We start from the raw sequence: 19,786 nt of genomic DNA, 5'->3' as shown, positions 1-19,786 counted from the left end.
ATAATAATTAGACATGGACTAGAAGGGCTGAAGGGCCTATTTCAGTGCTGTAATGTTCTACGGTTTACCTCTGCTATTGTTATGTGCAAAATGTGTAAACCTAAATCCTGCATACAATCAAAGAAATGCAAGGTGATATCAAGGAGTAAGTTCCAAAGGAGTGGGTCAATGGTTGTCCAGCCCTTGATTGGGTTCTTTGGCTCCTACTTATTTGGTGTACCCTTAGATGTAAGGCAAGGTGTCATGAAAGTAACTGATCTGTGGACATGCACAGAATGACGTGTGAAAATGTGGATGAACCAATAAAGTACCATGAGTTAATGTTAATTTCATCGTGAGTTCATAATGGCACGGTTCATGTAGCTGTCAGCACAACACTATTTAAGTTCCAGCGATACAGGTTCAAATCCTGCACTGTCTGTAAGGAATTTTCATTTTTAATTTAAATTTAGGCATACAAACAGGCCCATTCAGCTCATGAGCCCGTGCCGCCCAATTACACCCAATTAACCTCCAATCCCTGTACATTTTGAAGCTGGAAACTGAAGCCCCCGTGGAAAACCCACGCAGACATAGGGACAACATACAAACTCCTTACAGACAGCGCGGGATTTGAACCCTGATTGCTACCACTTAAATAACATTGAGCAAACTGCTGCGGTAACCATGCCGTTCTCCTCGTGACCTTTGTGGGTTTTACCTGGGTGTTCCGCTTTCCACACACCTTCCAAAATGTAAAAGGTAATCAAGGTTTTGGGCCATAAATACATGACGAAGGGCCAGGCCCAAAATATTGGTTATCTTTTATTTCCTGTGGATGCAGTGTGACCTGCTGAGTTTCTCCAGCACATCTTTGTAGAAATGATCAGTCGGCGTTTCAGGTCTGGACCCTTTATTGACTAAAGTGGGAAGTGGAGACATCAACAATATTAAGGGGTGGAAGAAACTGAGGTGAGAGGGTATTGGACTGAGGGTGGGAGTGGTGGAGAGACAGGTTATGGGAGAGACCACTGGGAGAGGGAGAAGGTTAGAGAGAAAGGTAAGAAGTATTAAACGGTGGAGCCAGAGAAGTGGAAGATATCTGAAATGAGAAAAATTGATGTTCATGCCGATGGGTTTAAGGCTGTCCAGGAGGAAGATGGTGTGTTGTTGTTTGATTTAAGTTTGGTGGATCCTGGTAATATTGCCTGAGCTCAGCCAATTGCAGAGCCAGGAGGGGCAGTAGTTAGATCTCTGAATCTTTTTTTCCAAAATAAACTTTATTCACAGTAAAACAATATACAAAGGAAAACTTTCCAAAGTCTTTTCATAACCTTAGTGATGTATCCGTACATTCCATTACTATACATTGTTACAATTATTCTCTAATGAGTATGCAACACTGTGGCCACTTGTTGTTACTCCCCTCTCCATTGTTTGAGGGGCTTTCCCTCAGTCTCAGCACATCATTGCCGATAACGGAAGGAATCTAGACTGTGGTCCTTCCCCACAGTGCCCTCACATTGTCTGTGCCAAGACCAGAATGTTTTGGGCAGACCAAAGTGCGTAGTTGATTATCTTCCAGCATTTCTGAATATCTATCTCTGCATGTATCTGTTGAAATACTGATGCTGGGTTGAATTGTGACAAGGACACGTGCCCAGTTAACTCAGCAGAAACAGGCTGGGGAAGAAGGGCATTCATATGCATGGTGTTCCCACCTTCTATTGTTATTGCTACAGAGTTCTGTGTTGTGTATTGACCTATTGTTTATGTTAAAAAGTGACAGTTTGCCTTAGAGAGCCAAGGTGAAGGTGGACTGCTGAGAGAGTGTGAGACAGACTAAGTATGTGTAGAAAATGATCTAAAGGTTTCTGGACTTGGATGATAAACAACCACTGGGGGGTGCTGTGGAGTGGAAGGAGGCCCAGAGCATGAGTCATGGTCTGGAGGATAATTTAGAATGTTGGGATTTCAAAAGGGAGGAACATTCCAAAAGCAGCCAGAAGGATCTGGACCAAGCTGGTTGTTTCTCTCTCTGCAAGCAACACAAGAAGACAACTTTATTTTGTGCTCTCTCTCTCTCTCTCTCTCTCTCTCTCTCTCTCTCTCTCTCTCTCTCTCAAAGATAATTTGGCTTCAGTTTACCAAACAAACTGAATTTTGTTTATGATCTTTACTTCAGTTGAGATCAAAGTTTTGTTAGTCTTGTGTGTTTTTGTTTGTTTTGTGTCTAAGTTATTCTGTGGGCTGGTTGGAAGTGTAGCTTAGACTTTGATTACGTATGTTATATTTAGACTGGGGAATTTATTAGTTTTACACTGTTATAGAAATTTGCATAGTAACCAGTGAGCATTGTTATAAAAGGGGGGATTTTGAATTAAAGTTTGAAGGTGAATTTTTGTTAATAAAGTAATTGTTCATCTTTACCCCTGTGTGATATGCCTTCTTTGTGGTTGCTGGTTTGATCTTGTAAAATAATTCATATGGCTGAATCAGTCAATCAGCAAAAACGGTGGGAACTCGAACCTACAAGATGACCTATAGAGTCTGCTCAGGGAACCACCCCACAGTCTCCTTTGAGTCCTCAGCCTTCATTGTTCTGTGCTGACCACTGCCTGATGGACTTGGCGCTCTGCATCTGACCACAGACAATGTGGGCAAGGGCAGTGGATCCAGGGAATAATCTGGTCCAGCACGATCCTGCCAGAAAAAAACTTTTTTAAAGTCACGTGACAATTTGCGATTTTCCCAAACTGATCTGCAGTAACAGAAATATATGAGATTGGCCAATTAGAACTTCCAAAGAATAAATCACTTAGATTTGCGTTGATCTGTTTTGTTTTCTTGATGAAGAACTATTTTAAAACAAATGTTTGGCCTCACTAAGATATCCTGTATAAATATTGCTCATAAAAATACAAGTTTAACTGGTCTCTGAGGCCAGTGGTGAACTAGATGGATGACTATAATTTGAATCCATTGGAAGAACTAAATAGCCGTGGAAGAACAAAATAGCTGTTGCACACTGGGGAATATTGAAGAGGTGCATAATGGTTTGCAAGCGTATTTTGGATTCTGTTTCAGGTACTTCAGAAATAAGAGCAGCAAGTAAAGAATTCAAACAAGAAAGCACAATAGTCCAGAATTTGACATGTAGTTCAGTTTGGGTATTTTATTGTATATATCTGAGATGTTTCTTTGATTTTGTTTGTTTTTTAACTCCATGTTGATTGAAAATCCTTAATAAAAAGATTTTTTATAAAAGGTAAAGCCAATGCACAAATCACAGCTTTGTCCCTCTTGGAATTACTGTGTACACTGTCAGGAAGCACAGGATGAAGATTCTCCAACCCATTGAATTCCATCTTTCCAGATCACCAGAACAATTAAAGTTCTCTCTGAGGGCTTCAACACAGTGTGAGCTGGTCTTCATTTGTAGATCTGATGTGAAGAATGAAATCCTTTCTCCCCCCCTCCCCTCCCCGACTCCACAAAACTATGGTGAACTGTCAGTCTCACTTATGACATGGAGTGTTCAATCCAGAATCTTTTGGCCAAGGTGACAATGCAACTGGAAATTGATTCACTGAGCACTTTCGCTCCATCCGCACCAGTGACGGAGACCTCCCAGTAGTCAACCATTTCAGTTCTGTGTCACACTCCCATACTCACATGTTTGTCCATGGCCTATCAGGGCCACCTGCAAATTGTAGAAATAACACCTGATTTTCTCTCTGGGCACTCTCCAGCCAGATTTCATTAACACCAACTTTTCCATTTTCTGCTAACCAGCTCACTTCTTCCCCCTCCCTCCTTCCCTTTCCTTTTCCAGTTCTCCTCCCTCCCCCTCTTTTCACCTAGCCATCCCTCCTCCCCTTTATCACTGCTATCCCCTCCCTCCCATCTCCACCTATCACCACCAGCCTTTGCATCCACACCTCCCTCCCACCCCCCACTCTTTTGTCCAAACATTTTTCCAGACCTTGATGAAGGGCTTGAGCCCAAAACGTTGGTTATGTATTTTTACCTTTACTATATAAAGGACATTGCTTGACCTACTGAATTTCTCCAGCATTTGTGTTTTTACTTCAATGCAACCGGCAAGCTGAATCAAGCTGAACAATGCTTATTAATCAAAGTCCTCTTGCTACCAAATGTGCCAATTGGAAATTTCACTAATTTGTATTCAATTGTTTGATTTATATTCAGTGTAAAATGCTGGCAGTAAAACAGCATTCTGACCTCAGGTCACTGGGATATTTTGACATACAGTGATGAGACATTCTGTTCCACCACATTTTTCTTTTGGTGTCTCAACCCCTTCATATATTATTTATGTATGGCTTCTGTCATTGAAACCACCTCATCCCACTTTTCCACTTCGGCTGTTTATTAAGCAATACCTTGGCTGCTACCTTGTCCTGAACACCATTTGTCGTGAACATCAATGCATGAAAAATGCTGATATTCAAGGAAACCAAGTTCCCTGGTCTTAATCACTCATCGTCATGCAAGTCCTTCTGCACCCATGGGCTTGATCAGCAGGTCACGTCAGTCCTCATGAGTGTCATGGGTTTATGGCTGCAGGGTGACAATCCAAAAGATGATCAATTTTGGCTGAGATCTCTGACTATCAATCAAAGTCTTAAAGGGGTTCGCTAAAAGTCCCAAGCAAACATCTCATGAACAACTCACCTGGCCATTAATCTTGCATACCACTCATAAAACTTTGAACGATACAGGCCCTTCCACCCTTGTTGTTGTGGTGACCCATATATTCCTTCCGTTAAAAAAATACTAAACCCTTCCTACCCTGTAATCCTCTATTTTTCTTTCATCCATATGTCTGTCCAATGCCCCCAATGTTACAGCCTCCCCCACCATCCCTGGCAAGGCATTCCAGGCACCGACAACTCTCAGTGTAAAAAAAAACTCATGTGGGAATCCTAAACATCATTTGCAGAAAGCCAGGCTGATACAGAAACCCTCCAGGATGTAACTGTAGCCACAGTACAGTGAACCACGTCATGTGAAGCAACCAAGTGTCAGAATCACAAATGTGAAAGGAGGTGTTGCAGTTACACCCCAGGCATCTCCTGCTGCAGGAGTCTGCTTTCGACATCCAAATGTAATATGATAGGTGCATTTCTGCTTCAACGTCAGACGAACAAAAGGTAATTCCTCTCTTTATTTAAATCATTTTTACAGACGTCAAAACATTCCATTTTCTCCATTTATCCATACATCTGAAGTTAAAAATTAGGTGTGGGAAATACTGAATATGTTGGTGTATAATGTGGTATTTGAATTTTCAATATGTCACCCCAAAACCAGGGGTTGTCTTATATGCCAAGTATAAAATCTGAAGCTTAACAGTGAAGTCCCAGCGCTCCCCGGAAGGGTTCCATCCACCGAGTCCGCTGTCAGCTTTGTACAGCGTTTAGACAGTCTGCTAAAGGAGCTCACAGTGATTTATTTTAACATATGCTAATAAAATGTAAACCTTTGCTTGATAATTTACTTTTAAAATATTGTACCAGCATCATTCCACTGGTCAGCGGTAAGTGCTAGACTTGGGGTAGTCTTATACAGTGAGTATAACTTAAAAGCTACATTTTAAATGGAAATTCTTGGGGTCATCTTAAAAAGAAGTCATCTTAGCTGCTAACATATGCGGTATGTACTACTAACACAATACTCCACAACAAATCTCTCTGATTTCCTTTTCCTTCTAACATACGTCAGCATCTGTTCAACACGCTCTCACTTTAAACTTGGCTAAACATGCACTACTTTGCAAAGTGGCAGTGTCCAGCAGACATATGCTGGTGAATATGAACTTAACAAAAAAAGATTCTTTACCTTTCCATGCCAACATCTGACAGCATTTTTTTTTAGAGTTTATTCCATTACTTCTCATCTCTGCATCCCAGTTCATTGCTCCAAATATTTTTGTTGCAAGATCCTTTTATTTTACATTTCATTGAGTAAAACTTTATCTCTGAGTCATAAAATTATAGTTCATGACAATGAGTTTATTGTCATATACATTGTACAACGTATAGAGGCAGCAACATTCTTACCTGCTGCAGACAGGTACTTGTAAAAAACCAACTACAATGGTATATTTAATTGAATTATGAAGAGGCAATAAATACAAAAAATAGATAGATAATAAATATTCCCAGTTCAGTTCCATCTACCAAGGGGTAACTGGAAAGCTAACATTCCAGGACAGTACTGAGGGAGTGCGCTGAGTTGAAGGAGCTGTCAGTCAGGTAATCCTCACCTGTCATTTGAAACACAAAAGGTTTAGCTATTTTTGAAACTGAGCAGTGGATGGGGAAAATTCCTCAAGTGCTTGATAATTTATTTCAACCTCAACCAAGGTCCGAACTAAACAATTGGCTCGTTTATCTCTGCTGTTTTGTGAGATCTTGCTGTGTACAATTTGGCAGCTGTTTGCCCAGAGTTACTACTTGGAGTGCACCTTCAAAAGGACTTATTTGGCTTTAAGGGTCTTTTGGGATGTTGTGAATTGAACGAGACAAGAGAAGTGCAAGCTTTCTACTGGTTTTTTTGTGTCTGCCCAGGAACCCACAGATGTCACTCAGTATTATCATCTTGCCAATCCATTCTGACAGCAATTGCTTCTCAAAATATGAAACGACCTTGAAGTGTTTCTTAAATAGCCATAGCAATGGATACTTGGATGGAGCACCTTCCACGTCATGTGCCCACTGGTGAAACACAATGACTCTGCCCTGATGTTTGATGGTATTGTTAAAGAGTGGATTTATAAGGCAATGGCAAATGGTGGTGGTGATGAACAAGATTTTCCTGTCAGAACCAGTAGGTTCAGTTGGAATCTTGACACCACTGCACACAACCCTCAAGGCAACGGCAGGGATGGAACCATCATCTACTAGCAAGGAGATTAGAGAGTTATACAGCACAGAGGGAGGCCCTGGAGTCCCCCATGTCCATGCTGATCAGAAGCACACATGATGAAGCAAACAGTATTTGTGGGAACTGGAACCGGAGGGAGAAGCAGTGGTCTTTCAAGTGGCAGTTTGATTCCAAGGTACTGTGATGTAAACACTCAGTGATGCTAAAAGTGATATTTTCCCAAGTCAACACCTGCTCTTTGGCAGAAAGCAGCTTACAACAGCAATAGTTAACTTGAAAAGCTTTTTGTGAAACTGCTAAAGGAATGTAAAGTTTGGCTGGTGCATCCTCTCAGATAGAATCTCTCTTTCCAGAACTTCCTGCAGCTAGTATTTAAATGGATGAAAATCATTCAAGATCGCCACTGTAAGGAAACAGACCCTTCAGCCCATCTTGCCTATGCTGACCAAAATGTCCCACCTTCACTGCATTTGGCCCCTATCCCTCTAAACCCGTCCTATGCATGTATCCATCCAAATGTTTCTTAAACATTGCAATAGTACGTGGCTCAACCACCTCCTCCAACAGCACACTCTAGACACCCACCGTTCTCTGTGTAAAACGTTACCTATCATCTTCCGGTTAAATCTCTCTCACCCCAAACCCCCCCACCCCCCAAAACCTGTCCTCTGGTTATCGATTCTCCTACTCTGGGCTAAAGACTGTGTTAACCCAATCTATTCCTCTCGTGATTTTGTGCACCATCACTCCTCATCCTCCTGCACTCCAAAGAATAAAGCCTCAGCCTGCTCAACCTCTCCCTATAGCTCAGGCCCTGGAAACAGACTCAGTTCTGGCAACATCCTCACAAATTTCTGCACCTTCTGGAAATTGAGAATGTATTTCTTGTAGCAAGGTGACCAAATACTCTAATTTGGTCTCAACAACACTTTATACAACTGTAACATGACCTCCTGACTTCTCTACTGATAAAGGACAATGTGCTAAACCTTTTTGACTACCTAACACCACATTCAAGGTACTATGTTCCTGTACACCTTCATCCATCTGCTCTACATCACTCCCAGATCCCTATCCTTCATTATGTAGATCCTACCCACATTGGACCTCTCAAAATGCAACACCTCACAATTCCATCAACCATTCCTCTGCTCACCTGCCCAACCAATCAAGATCCTTCTGTAATCTTTGGGGACCATCTTCGCTCCACAAAACCAGACACTTTAGTCTGATCCACATACTTGCTAATCACAGCATGTGCATCTTCATCTAAATAATTGATATTGATGATAAACACCAATGGACCCAGCACCAACCCCTGTGGCACACCACTGGTCACAGACCATCAGTCTGAAAAGCAACCTTCCACCATTACCCTTTTCCATGAAGCCAATTTTCCATCTAATCTGCTCTCTTACCTTGGCTCCCATGTGATCTAACCTTTCAGAGGAACCTAATGTATGGAACCTTATTGAATCCCTTACTGAAATTCGTATCTATAAAGCATCTCCGCTCTGCCCTCATCAATCATCTTGGTCACATCTTCAAAAAACTCAGTCAGATTTGTGAGACATGACCTCCCAATTACAAAACCATGCTGACTATCCCTGATCAACCCTGGTCCATCCAACTGTCTGTCTGACTTCTCCCTCTCTGGTAAGCTCTCGTAACTTAAAGTTTGAAGCCAACACCTTGACTGTTCATGTCTCTCATGGAAGCTGCCTGAACTACTCAGCAGTTTGCTTTTTGTTCTACCTTCCAGCATCTGTCACCCCTTGTGCTTTCATACCTGTCTGCAGTAATTCAGACAATGGTTTTGGCCACAATTGTTCTCAGCTGTTTAATTTCAGGGAATAGTCCTGTGAGACCATTAATTCATAACTTGAAATGTGGCACAGTAAGCGAAGTAGTTAGAACAAAACTATTAGAGCACCAGTGAACTGGGTTCAAATTTGGCCCTGTCTGTAAGGAGTTTCTACATTCTCCCTGTACCCATATGTGGGTTTCCTCCATTTTCTTCTCACCCTCCAAAATGTATGTGGATTGTAGGTTATTTACAGTAAAGCCCCTGTTCTTCAGCAACTGGTAAAATAATCAAGTAAAATAAATAAGTTAAAAAAATACTGAAGTTTAAAATTGGTGCACCAGGGTCGGCGCCAGAACGTATGTTAAAGGGGGGGGCATTAGTGAGTTGGGGGGGCTCATTCAGCGGGGAGGGGGGTGGGGTTGCTAGCATGGACCAACCTGTCAACCGGGGTGGGGGGGGGGCTACTAGCCAGGACCTTCATTAACACCATCTACCCCTCTGACGTGCGACACGTCGGCACTCTTTTTATTGCATCAAGCGTCACTAGACGCTAGTGATGTGGCCAGGGGCAGGTGGAGAGTCACTAGCATGCAGAGATCACCACAACCATTTGAGGGGGGGGGGACAGCAACTCATTTGGGGGGGGGAATGCCTGGGGATGCCCCCCTTGGCGCCAACCCTGCAGTGCGCATCACCGTTAGTTTGCTAATCCATGCAACTTATCTGGCATTTACCAATCCCCATAGATGCCGGATATCAGAGGTATTTTAGCATCATGGGGTCATGGCAGGAAGGGCCTGTTATTGAACAGGAGGTATAATTCTCCCTTCACTTCCACAGAAAAGACAGTGATATCATCTTCATGAACACAAGGTCTTGTGCTAGAAACACATTTGCCACCATTATCTTGAGTGAAATCAAGCATCTGTGTTCTTCTGACGGAGAATCCTGCCTTGTGTTCTCATGGTCATTTTGGTTCAGTGCTAATCCGAGATGACATTTTACCAACAAATCATTTTAGATTCAGATTTATTGTCAGACATACACATCACATACAACTCTTGAGATTCCTTTCCCTGCGGGAAAATCAGAATTACCACTTATTTGCAGTGCAAAAAAATACTCTGCACAATGTACACATGTAAACACATAAACAAATGTAAAGCTGTTGACTGTGCAATACAGAAGGGAAAAACAATAAAGTGCACAAGTGCAAGTCCTTAAATGAGTCCCAGATTAATGTTGAGGAGTTTGATGGTGGAGGGGGAGCAGCTGTTCCTGAACCTGGTGGTGCGAGACTTGTGGCGTGTATACCTTTTTCCTGATAGCAGTACTGAGAGCAGTGTGCCATTCTTAATGATTGCTGCTGCTCTCCGATGGCACCATTCCCTATAGACGTTCGTTGGTGTACAGTGAGTAGAAAGCAGCCCTGTGGTATTCCGGTACTGATGGAGATTGTGGAGGAGATGTTCTTACCAATCCTCACTGATTGTGTTCTGGAGTTGAGGAAATCCAGGAGTGAATTACATGGTGGGGTGTTTACTCCCAGGCCTTGGTGTACTCCTGCTGTTACAGTAGGCAAATTGGAACTGATTCTTGCTCAGATAGGAGCTGATATGCTTCAACAACAGCCTTTCCACACTGTGGATGTGTGTGCCTTCAATCTCGCGCTTCTTGTCATTTACATCAGAGAAAATGTATGTCTACTGAGTACCATTCAATTTATCCTGATTACAAAGTTGTCGCCCCTTGTTCACATTAACAGAAATTATTGTGCAACAGAAATTGTAGTTACACGTTTCGAACGAAGGAAGAAAAACAAGCAGAAGCATTTTAAGTGTCTTCTGTTACAATTTTGAATCGGGGTTTGGGCTATCCAACTATTTCAGTAATTCTGCTCTTTATAATAATCTAGTGATTACAATTTTTGAAAAAAGGTGTCGATGTTTTCTGCACATATGACTTTTGCAAGTCTGGAAGCTCACAGTCCAGACTCCAGACTATAATCCAGGATATCCCACCTTCGACCTGTTGACATTGGTAAAATTTACTTAATTGTTAGAGGTGTTTTGCAATTTTAGCTCATTTAATACTCAACTGTGAACTATTTAACATTACAATAGAAGGTGATAAAAGTGTTTATAACCTGCTGACTGTCTTTTCATCTTCCATTCTGTTAGATTAGATCTCAAGGAAAGTGCTACCTGGTAACACAATGGATCACAAAAACATTAAACTAATGTCTTCTTTCTTTGGCTTGGCTTCGCGGACGAAGATTTATGGAGGGGGTAAAAAAGTCCACGTCAGCTGCAGGCTCGTTTGTGGCTGACAAGTCCGATGCGGGACAGGCAGACACGATTGCAGCGGTTGCAGGGGAAAATTGGTTGGTTGGGGTTGGGTGTTGGGTTTTTCCTCCTTTGCCTTTTGTCAGTGAGGTGGGCTCTGCGGTCTTCTTCAAAGGAGGTTGCTGCCCGCCAAACTGTGAGGCGCCAAGATGCACGGTTTGAGGCGTTATCAGCCCACTGGCGGTGGTCAATGTGGCAGGCACCAAGAGATTTCTTTAGGCAGTCCTTGTACCTTTTCTTTGGTGCACCTCTGTCACGGTGGCCAGTGGAGAGCTCGCCATATAACACGATCTTGGGAAGGCGATGGTCCTCCATTCTGGAGACGTGACCCATCCAGCGCAGCTGGATCTTCAGCAGCGTAGACTCGATGCTGTCGACCTCTGCCATCTTGAGTACTTCGACGTTAGGGATGTAAGCGCTCCAATGGATGTTGAGGATGGAGCGGAGACAACGCTGGTGGAAGCGTTCTAGGAGCCGTAGGTGGTGCCGGTAGAGGACCCATGATTCGGAGCCGAACAGGAGTGTGGGTATGACAACGGCTCTGTATACGCTTTTCTTTGTGAGGTTTTTCAGTTGGTTGTTTTTCCAGACTCTTATGTGTAGTCTTCCAAAGGCGCTATTTGCCTTGGCGAGTCTGTTGTCTATCTCATTGTCGATCCTTGCATCTGATGAAATGGTGCAGCCGAGATAGGTAAACTGGTTGACCATTTTGAGTTTTGTGTGCCCGATGGAGATGTGGGGGGGCTGGTAGTCATGGTGGGGAGCAGGCTGATGGAGGACCTCAGTTTTCTTCAGGCTGACTTCCAGGCCAAACATTTTGGCAGTTTCCGCAAAGCAGGACGTCAAGCGCTGAAGAGCTGGCTCTGAATGGGCAACTAAAGCGGCATCGTCTGCAAAGAGTAGTTCACGGACAAGTTTCTCTTGTGTCTTGGTGTGAGCTTGCAGGCGCCTCAGATTGAAGAGACTGCCATCCGTGCGGTACCGGATGTAAACAGCGTCTTCATTGTTGGGGTCTTTCATGGCTTGGTTCAGCATCATGCTGAAGAAGATTGAAAAGAGGGTTGGTGCGAGAACACAGCCTTGCTTCACGCCATTGTTAACGGAGAAGGGTTCAGAGAGCTCATTGCTGTATCTGACCCGACCTTGTTGGTTTTCGTGCAGTTGGATAATCATGTTGAGGAACTTTGGGGGACATCCGATGTGCTCTAGTATTTGCCAAAGCCCTTTCCTGCTCACGGTGTCGAAGGCTTTGGTGAGGTCAACAAAGGTGATGTAGAGTCCTTTGTTTTGTTCTCTGCATTTTTCTTGGAGCTGTCTGAGGGCAAAGACCTTGTCAGTAGTTCCTCTGTTTGCGCGAAAGCCGCACTGTGATTCTGGGAGAATATTCTCGGCGACACTAGGTATTATTCTATTTAGTAGAATCCTAGCGAAGATTTTGCCTGCAATGGAGAGCAACGTGATTCCCCTGTAGTTTGAGCAATCTGATTTCTCGCCTTTGTTTTTGTACAGGGTGATGATGGTGGCATCACGAAGATCCTGAGGCAGTTTACCTTGGTCCCAACAAAGCTTGAAAAACTCATGCAGTTTGGCATGCAGAGTTTTGCCGCCAGCCTTCCAGACTTCTGGGGGGATTCCATCCATACCTGCTGCTTTGCCACTTTTCAGTTGTTCGATTGCTTTATATGTCTCATCCAGGGTGGGAACCTCATCCAGCTCTAGCCTTAGGGGCTGTTGAGGGAGCTGGAGCAGGGCGGAATCTTGGACTGAGCGGTTGGCACTGAAAAGAGATTGGAAGTGTTCTGACCATCGGTTGAGGATGGAGATCTTGTCGCTGAGGAGGACTTTGCCGTCTGAGCTGCGCAGCGGGCTTTGGACTTGGGGTGAGGGGCCGTACACAGCCTTTAGAGCCTCGTAGAAACCCCTGAAGTTGCCAATGTCCGCGCTGAGCTGGGTTCGTTTGGCGAGGCTAGTCCACCACTCATTTTGGATCTCCCGGAGTTTGCGCTGAAGATGGCTGCATGCGCGACGGAAGGCTTGTTTCTTCTCTGGACAGGACGGCTTTGTAAGGTGAGCCTGGTGGGCAGCTCGCTTCTTTGGCAGCAGCTCCTGGATTTCCTGGCTGTTTTCGTCAAACCAGTCCTTGTTTTTCCTGGAGGAGAAACCCAGTACCTCTTCAGTGGATTGCAGTATGGTAGTCTTCAACTGATCCCAGAGGGTTTCAGGGGACGGGTCCGTGAGGCGGGTTGTATCGTCGAGCTTTGCTTTGAGGTTTGCCTGGAAGTTTCCTCTCGCTTCGTCTGACTGCAGGTTTCCAACATTGAACCTCTTTCTGGGGGCTTTATTGTTCCTGGGCTTTGGTTTGAAGTGAAGGTTGAGCTTGCAGCGAACAAGCCGGTGGTCAGTGTGGCATTCCGCGCTAGGCATGACCCTGGTGTGGAGCACATCTCGTTTGTCACTTTCTCGCACCAGGATGTAGTCCAGGAGGTGCCAGTGTTTGGATCGGGGATGCATCCAGGTGGTCTTAAGGCTGTCCCTCTGCTGAAAAAGGGTGTTTGTAATGACAAGCCGCTGTTCTGCGCAGAGCTCCAACAGGAGGCGCCCATTGTCGTTGCACTTGCCGACGCCATGCTTGCCCAGGATTCCTGGCCAGGTTTCTGAGTCTTTGCCGACACGAGCGTTGAAGTCGCCCAGGATGACAACCTTGTCGGCTGTAGGGGTGCGTTGGATGAGGTTGCGCAGGTCGGTGTAGAACTTGTCCTTTTCTGCTGGTTCCGCCTGGAGGGTTGGAGCATAGACACTGATGAGGGTGATGTGACGCTTGTTTTGAAGGGGGAGTCGCATGGACATGATTCGGTCCGAGAGGCCTGTCAGAAGGTTTTCGAGTTTGGAGGCAATGAAGCTCTTGACCATGAAGCCTACACCAGATAGGCGTCGTTCATCCGAAGGCTTGCCAGACCAGTAGAGTGTGTAGCCCGCGCCGCGTTCTTGGAGGCTGCCTACATCTGCCAGGCGGACTTCACTGAGAGCGGCTATGTCGATGTCAAGTCTGAGGAGTTCATGTGCAATGAGGGCAGACCGACGTTCAGGTCGGTGGCTGTCAGCCTTGTCTAGCATGGTTCTGATGTTCCAGCATGCTAGCTTGAGTTTGTGAGCATCTTTTGAGGGGGAGGACGTGGAGGGGGAGGACGTGGAGGGGGAGGACGTGGAGGGGGAGGACGTGGAGGGGGAGGACGTGGAGGGGGAGGACGTGGAGGGGGAGGACGTGGAGGGGGAGGACGTGGAGGGGGAGGACGTGGAGGGGGAGGACGTGGACCTGTCCTCGGGCCTGCGCAAAGGAGCTTTTAGGTGGAGTGCAGTGCGCGCAGTACTGGCCCCACCCTTTACACCCATGGTTCGTGTGCCGTGGCCAAGCAAGCTGGGACGTGGCAGCGAGGTCCTTGGGTCGTAGGTTTTATATCGGAGTGGCCTTCTCCTATGCAGGTTTCTTACCCGGGCTGGAGGGGCCTGCCTCCCCTCCTAGGTCGGTCCATACTGCCCGGACCGGGGCCGAGGCCGCTGCAGTTCACCCTGTGCCTGGACTGGGGCCGCCGCCTCCCACTCTCTGCCCGTATCGGGGCCTCCGCCTGCCTCACACGACCGAGGCCGGGGCCGCCGTCTCCCCCTTGCTCCTGCCCGTATCGGGGCCGCCGCCGTCTACCCTTCGCCCGGACCGGGGCCAGGGCCGCTGCTGCTCTCCCTGTGCCCGGACTGGGGCCGCCGCCTCCAACTCTCTGCCCGGATCGGGGCCTCCGCCTGCCTCACTCGACCTAATGTAAACTAATGTAAACTAATGTTAATTGCTTAATGCTTTTGTATTGATTTGCCAGGTAAAATTAGAAAATATGCAACTGATGGAGAAATTCTGTGTATCAAATTTAATATTAAATTATTACAGAATTTCATGGAAGTGAATTTAGTAACCCAGCTATTGAAGTATTGTGATACCTGCCACAGTTAAAGATTTTTATTAGCACATCTGAAAACATACAATTTTTCCCTCAGTGCTGACAGAAACAAAAAAATAGTTAGAGCAAGATGAATTATATTAATGCTAAACTTAAAACTTTTGGAACAATGGTAGTTGAAGAAAGCAATTTAATACAATGGCATTTAGGAATCAACCATAAATGTTAACATGCCAGTGAAGTCTATGCTCAATAAATTAAACATAAATAGTCATTCTCTTTTTGATTGATGGAATTATTTATTTTCTGGAAGCTCAAACATTTAATTATTTTCCTGCAAAGACAATAACCAAATCTACATCAATGAGGCTGATGTTGGGTATTATGAAAAGAGACATGCAATCTTTTAAGATGTCATATCTTAAAACAATATTGATTAATTCTGACTTGCAAATAGGCTAGTGTTTCCAATTGTTCGTATTACCAGAATAATCCATCACCTCTTTCATGAAACAACAATAATCTTAAATTGACAAATGCAGCCACCAAAACAAATTAAACATTAAATGACATAAACATTTTATTATAGATTAGCGCAGCAGTTAGTGTAACGTTGTTACACCGGCAGCGACCGGGATTTTAATCCTGTGGAAGGAGTTGGCATATTCTCCTCATGTCTGCATGGGTTTCCCTGGGGGCTCTGGTTTCCTCCCACCATTCAAAACGTTCTGAGTGTTGTAGGTCAAGTGGGTGTAATTGGGTAGCACAGACTCATGGGCCGAAATGACCTATTGCTGTGCTGTATGTCTACATTTAATAAACTCCAGCTGTGTACTATATCTAGGCCAGAACTTGATGGCATTCTTAGATTTAAATAACTCATGAGAAATTAATCATGGATATCAAAATAATGTATCCTCTCCTCTTTCAAGTCATCTGATTGTACAAGGTTCTCAGGTCCTTGGTGCAAAACACAACTTTTTACAAAATTAGAAAGTTTTAACAGAGGGTGGGTTGAATGAAGCAAGTATAACAAAACAGAAGAATGAAAGCAGAAAACAGCCACATCATAGGCCTGGAGCAATAACGTTTATTTTTGTTGCTCAACAGGTTGTGCTGAGCCACAATTCATTACTAACTCCACAATACATGTTATTGGGGAAGGAACTCCTTCAGCAAAGCTTCGAACTCTACAGTCCTGAAGGGCAAATCCTCAGGAATTAAGTGGAAGGGTAACATTCTCAGTTAGGAATGGGAAAGGCAAACAAAGCTCTCTTATAATTGGAGAAGTAGGCCTTTGAAAATGAGACTCTTAAAGTAAGACAAATAGTCAGCAGTCAGGGGGAGTTATTGGGGGGGGGGGGGGTTATATGAATGTTACACTGGGGAGAGGTCATTCTTGCCACCTGAAATACTGCATTGTCGTCAATATAGGTGCAAAGGCTGAGGCCGCATGGGGAGGGGACAGCTGCATGACTGGGGGGGAGAAAGAGCCCAATGCTTTACTGCTGCAGTGGGACAGCTGAATGGCTGTGGGGGGGCAGCCCAATGCTTTACTGCTGCAGTGGGACAGCTGCGTGGCTGGGGGGGGCAGCCCGATGCTTTACTGCTGCAGTGGGACAGCTGAATGGCTGGGGGGGGGGGCAGCCCAATGCTTTACTGCTGCAGTGGGACAGCTGCATGGCTGGGGGGGGGGGGTAGTCCAATGCAAGGCTGGGGCTGAAGCCCCGATGCTTTGCAGCTGAGTGCCCTGGGCTGCTACGTGGCGACAGCCTGCTTGCCCGGTGAAGCTGCAGGGCTGCTGCCTGCATGCCCGGGCCGGCTCGCTTGCAGCAGCGCACACCGCCGCCGCCGCCGCCGCACGGGCTGCCCCTTACCCATGATGCTCCGCCGGCGCCTCAGTGCGCACAAGCGGCGGGGAGAAGCGACCATGGTGGCGGTTGGCCGCGGGGCCGCTCGACGCTTCTAGCTCGGCACGAGCAGCCGGTGAGTCACCCGTTCGGGCGGCAGATACTGGCTGCGCTGCGGATGACGGCACAGGAATGGGGGCCGCGGCCGTGCGGTGCGGGGCGGGCGGGCGGGCGGACGGGAGGGAGGGCCGACGGACGGACGGACGGACCGCGGGCGCCATGTTTCCTCCATCGGCCTGCCGGGCGGCGACGTGATAGGCCGGTCCTGCGGCCTCCCCCTCTCCTCACCGCTCTCGGCCTCGTCGCCTCTCCATTCCCGTCCCCGGCCTCCTCCCCACCGCCTGCGGCCTTCGACCAGTCCCCGGCCTCCTCTCCTCCCCTCCTTCTCTTTGTCATTCGCTCTCCCTCGGCTTCATCCGGCCGGAGGTGCGGGAGGCCTCAGGCCCATCGGGACCGCCCATTCAGCGCGGGCGGTGGGAGCCAGCGGCCCCGCACTGCTCCTCCGGGCGGCCGGGTGCTGGAGTCGTCACCCCGCTATATATCTGGTGGTGGCTCCCCCCTCACCACCGCGGTCCGGTTTGGGAGGAGCGGTTTGTGACCTCCTCCTCCCCCCCCCCTCTCCCACCTCCCCCCCCCCCCTCTCCCACCTCCCCCTCTCCCACCTCCCCCCCCCCCTCTCCCACCTCCCCCCCCCCCCTCTCCCACCTCCCCCCCCCCCTCTCCCACCTCCCCCCCCCCCTCTCCCACCTCCCCCCCCCCCCTCTCCCACCTCCCCCCCCCCTCTCCCACCTCCCCCCCCCCCTCTCCCACCTCCCCCCCCCCTCTCCCACCTCCCCCCCCCCTCTCCCACCTCCCCCCCCCCTCTCCCACCTCCCCCCCCCCCTCTCCCACCTCCCCCCCCCCCTCTCCCACCTCCCCCCCCCCTCTCCCACCTCCCCCCCCCCTCTCCCACCTCCCCCCCCCCTCTCCCACCTCCCCCCCCCCTCTCCCACCTCCCCCCCCCTCGCCCACCTCCCCCCCCCCTCGCCCACCTCCCCCCCCCCTCGCCCACCTCCCCCCCCCCCCTCGCCCACCTCCCCCCCCCCCTCGCCCACCTCCCCCCCCCCTCTCCCTCCTCCTCCCCTCCCCCTCCCCCTCCCCCCCTCCCCCACTCTCCCTCCTCCTTCCCTTCCCTTTTGCCCCCTCCCCCGCCGATCGTGGTCCCTTGAACTCACAACCAGTCCGATAACATAACATTTACGTCCAACATGAACACGGTTTTGGTTTCTCAATGACTCTACTTGTTTATTGTGATGACGTGCGTGCGTTGTTGGATGTGTTTACACCATCGACTGCATAACACTTGATTTAAAGTGTGAAACACAAGAGTCTAGACTCTGTGAAGTAAAAACAATGCTGGAGCAACTCAGCAGGTCGAGCTGTGTCCTTTATGTCGACAAAGATAAAAATACATAATCAACGTTTCGGGCTTGAGCCCTTCATCAAGGTCTGAGCAAAGTGTAGATAGGCGCTGTCTGATTTAAATGAGGCATTATGATTATAGTTAGGAATACAAAAGTTTACCAACTTGGGTGAGCGTGGATGTAAATGCCACAAAACTGTATAATTTTGATAACTAATCATTCGATTTAAACCTTACAAATTGCAGCAAAACAGCTTTTCTCTTGTACTCCAGTCATCTTCAAATAATGCCTATTCTTCACTGCTGATTTGGAGCAGGAGTGTGAAATAAATTTATTGAAATAGGTACATTAATTGAAATAAATTTGGTTAAGCTTTTATTTTTAATTTTGTTGGTTAATGCAATGTGCTATGCAATTCCAAATTAGTGATTGAGTTCAACTTTTTATGAACTTCGAGGTCGGCTCTTCCAGTTTTACATTGTTGCCTTGGAGGAGACTTTGTGCCTATTTTGCAAGGTTTTTCAAACATAAAGTGTGCCAACTCATGAGATGTTTTGTGACAGTATTTAGATAAGTTTTTGGGAGATAAATTGGGAAAGGTTTGTTAGAGGAAGTCACATACAAACACTTTAAAACAGTTATTTAAAATACTGGAGCATGTCAGAGCCAACTGTCTTTGCAAGAACTTTGGAGAGTGCCCAAGGGACTTCACTAATGGATTGTTGTTCACAAAAAGGCAACAGATGAAAGATCTTGTTGGAGTCGCAGATTGTCTAGAGCTGTTCTAAAAGAGTCATGTTGTTTTGCAAGCAGAGAGAGTCAAACAGGCTTTCAGAGAGAGAGAGAGACACACACACACACACACACACACACACACACACACACACACACACACACACACACACACACACACACACACACACACACACACACACACATCAGTTCTACAGTGTTACAGCCTGCAACAGCAGCTGGGACTGGAACAGGACAAGCTGGCAAGCTTATGGAAAACCCCATGTGGAAGACAGGTTCCAAGTGCTTGATTCAGCCTGGTCAAAGCCCTTGTGGTTCATGCAAGAGGAGAGGACTGGCTGTCTAATGTTTCACTTGGAATAAGAAAAACAAAAAGATACTCTTTGGTGACCTGAAAGAAAGAGGTTATCATCTGGAGAACCCTGAAGGAGGCAAGTTTTATCAGCAAGACACTGAAGTGGCTGGGTGTCCATCGTACAACAAATCTCTCTCTGAAAACTGACATGAACCTTCCTGAGTGGTAACCATTTACCTTTCAAGCACCGAAGCCTGGTGAACTTCATATAATGTAAAATTCTGTGCACAGTCTAAGAATTGCCTCAATCAGTGAACTTGGAGGAATGAGAAGTGAGATTGGACTGTGAACCAAAGAACTTTGTGGAACTTACACATATTACATACACGTGCACTTAGAATTAGAAGGGGGTTAAGTGACGTTGGGTAAGTGATAAGT

At 46.6% G+C, this 19,786-nt stretch overlaps 1 protein-coding gene across 5 annotated transcripts in view; it reads left to right on the top strand.

Moving 5' to 3' along the window:
* Window positions 1-16,776: 16,776 nt before the first annotated feature.
* Window positions 16,777-19,786, top strand: part of LOC138749625 (zinc finger protein 280C-like) — a 146,014-nt gene continuing 143,004 nt past the window's right edge. For 3 of the 5 annotated variants that reach the window (XM_069911271.1, XM_069911269.1, XM_069911268.1), the window contains exon 1: window positions 16,777-16,973. The gene's annotated coding sequence lies outside the window, so the exon portion shown is untranslated. The remainder of the gene's footprint in view (window positions 16,974-19,786) is intronic. The other 2 variants (XM_069911270.1, XM_069911267.1) reach the window with 1 other exon arrangement.

The sequence above is a fragment of the Narcine bancroftii genome, chromosome 14 (assembly GCF_036971445.1).
Source record: "Narcine bancroftii isolate sNarBan1 chromosome 14, sNarBan1.hap1, whole genome shotgun sequence".
Classification (NCBI taxonomy): Eukaryota; Metazoa; Chordata; class Chondrichthyes; order Torpediniformes; family Narcinidae; genus Narcine; species Narcine bancroftii.
Note: the sequence above shows the minus strand (reverse complement) of the source record. Positions and strands in the feature narration are given on the sequence as shown.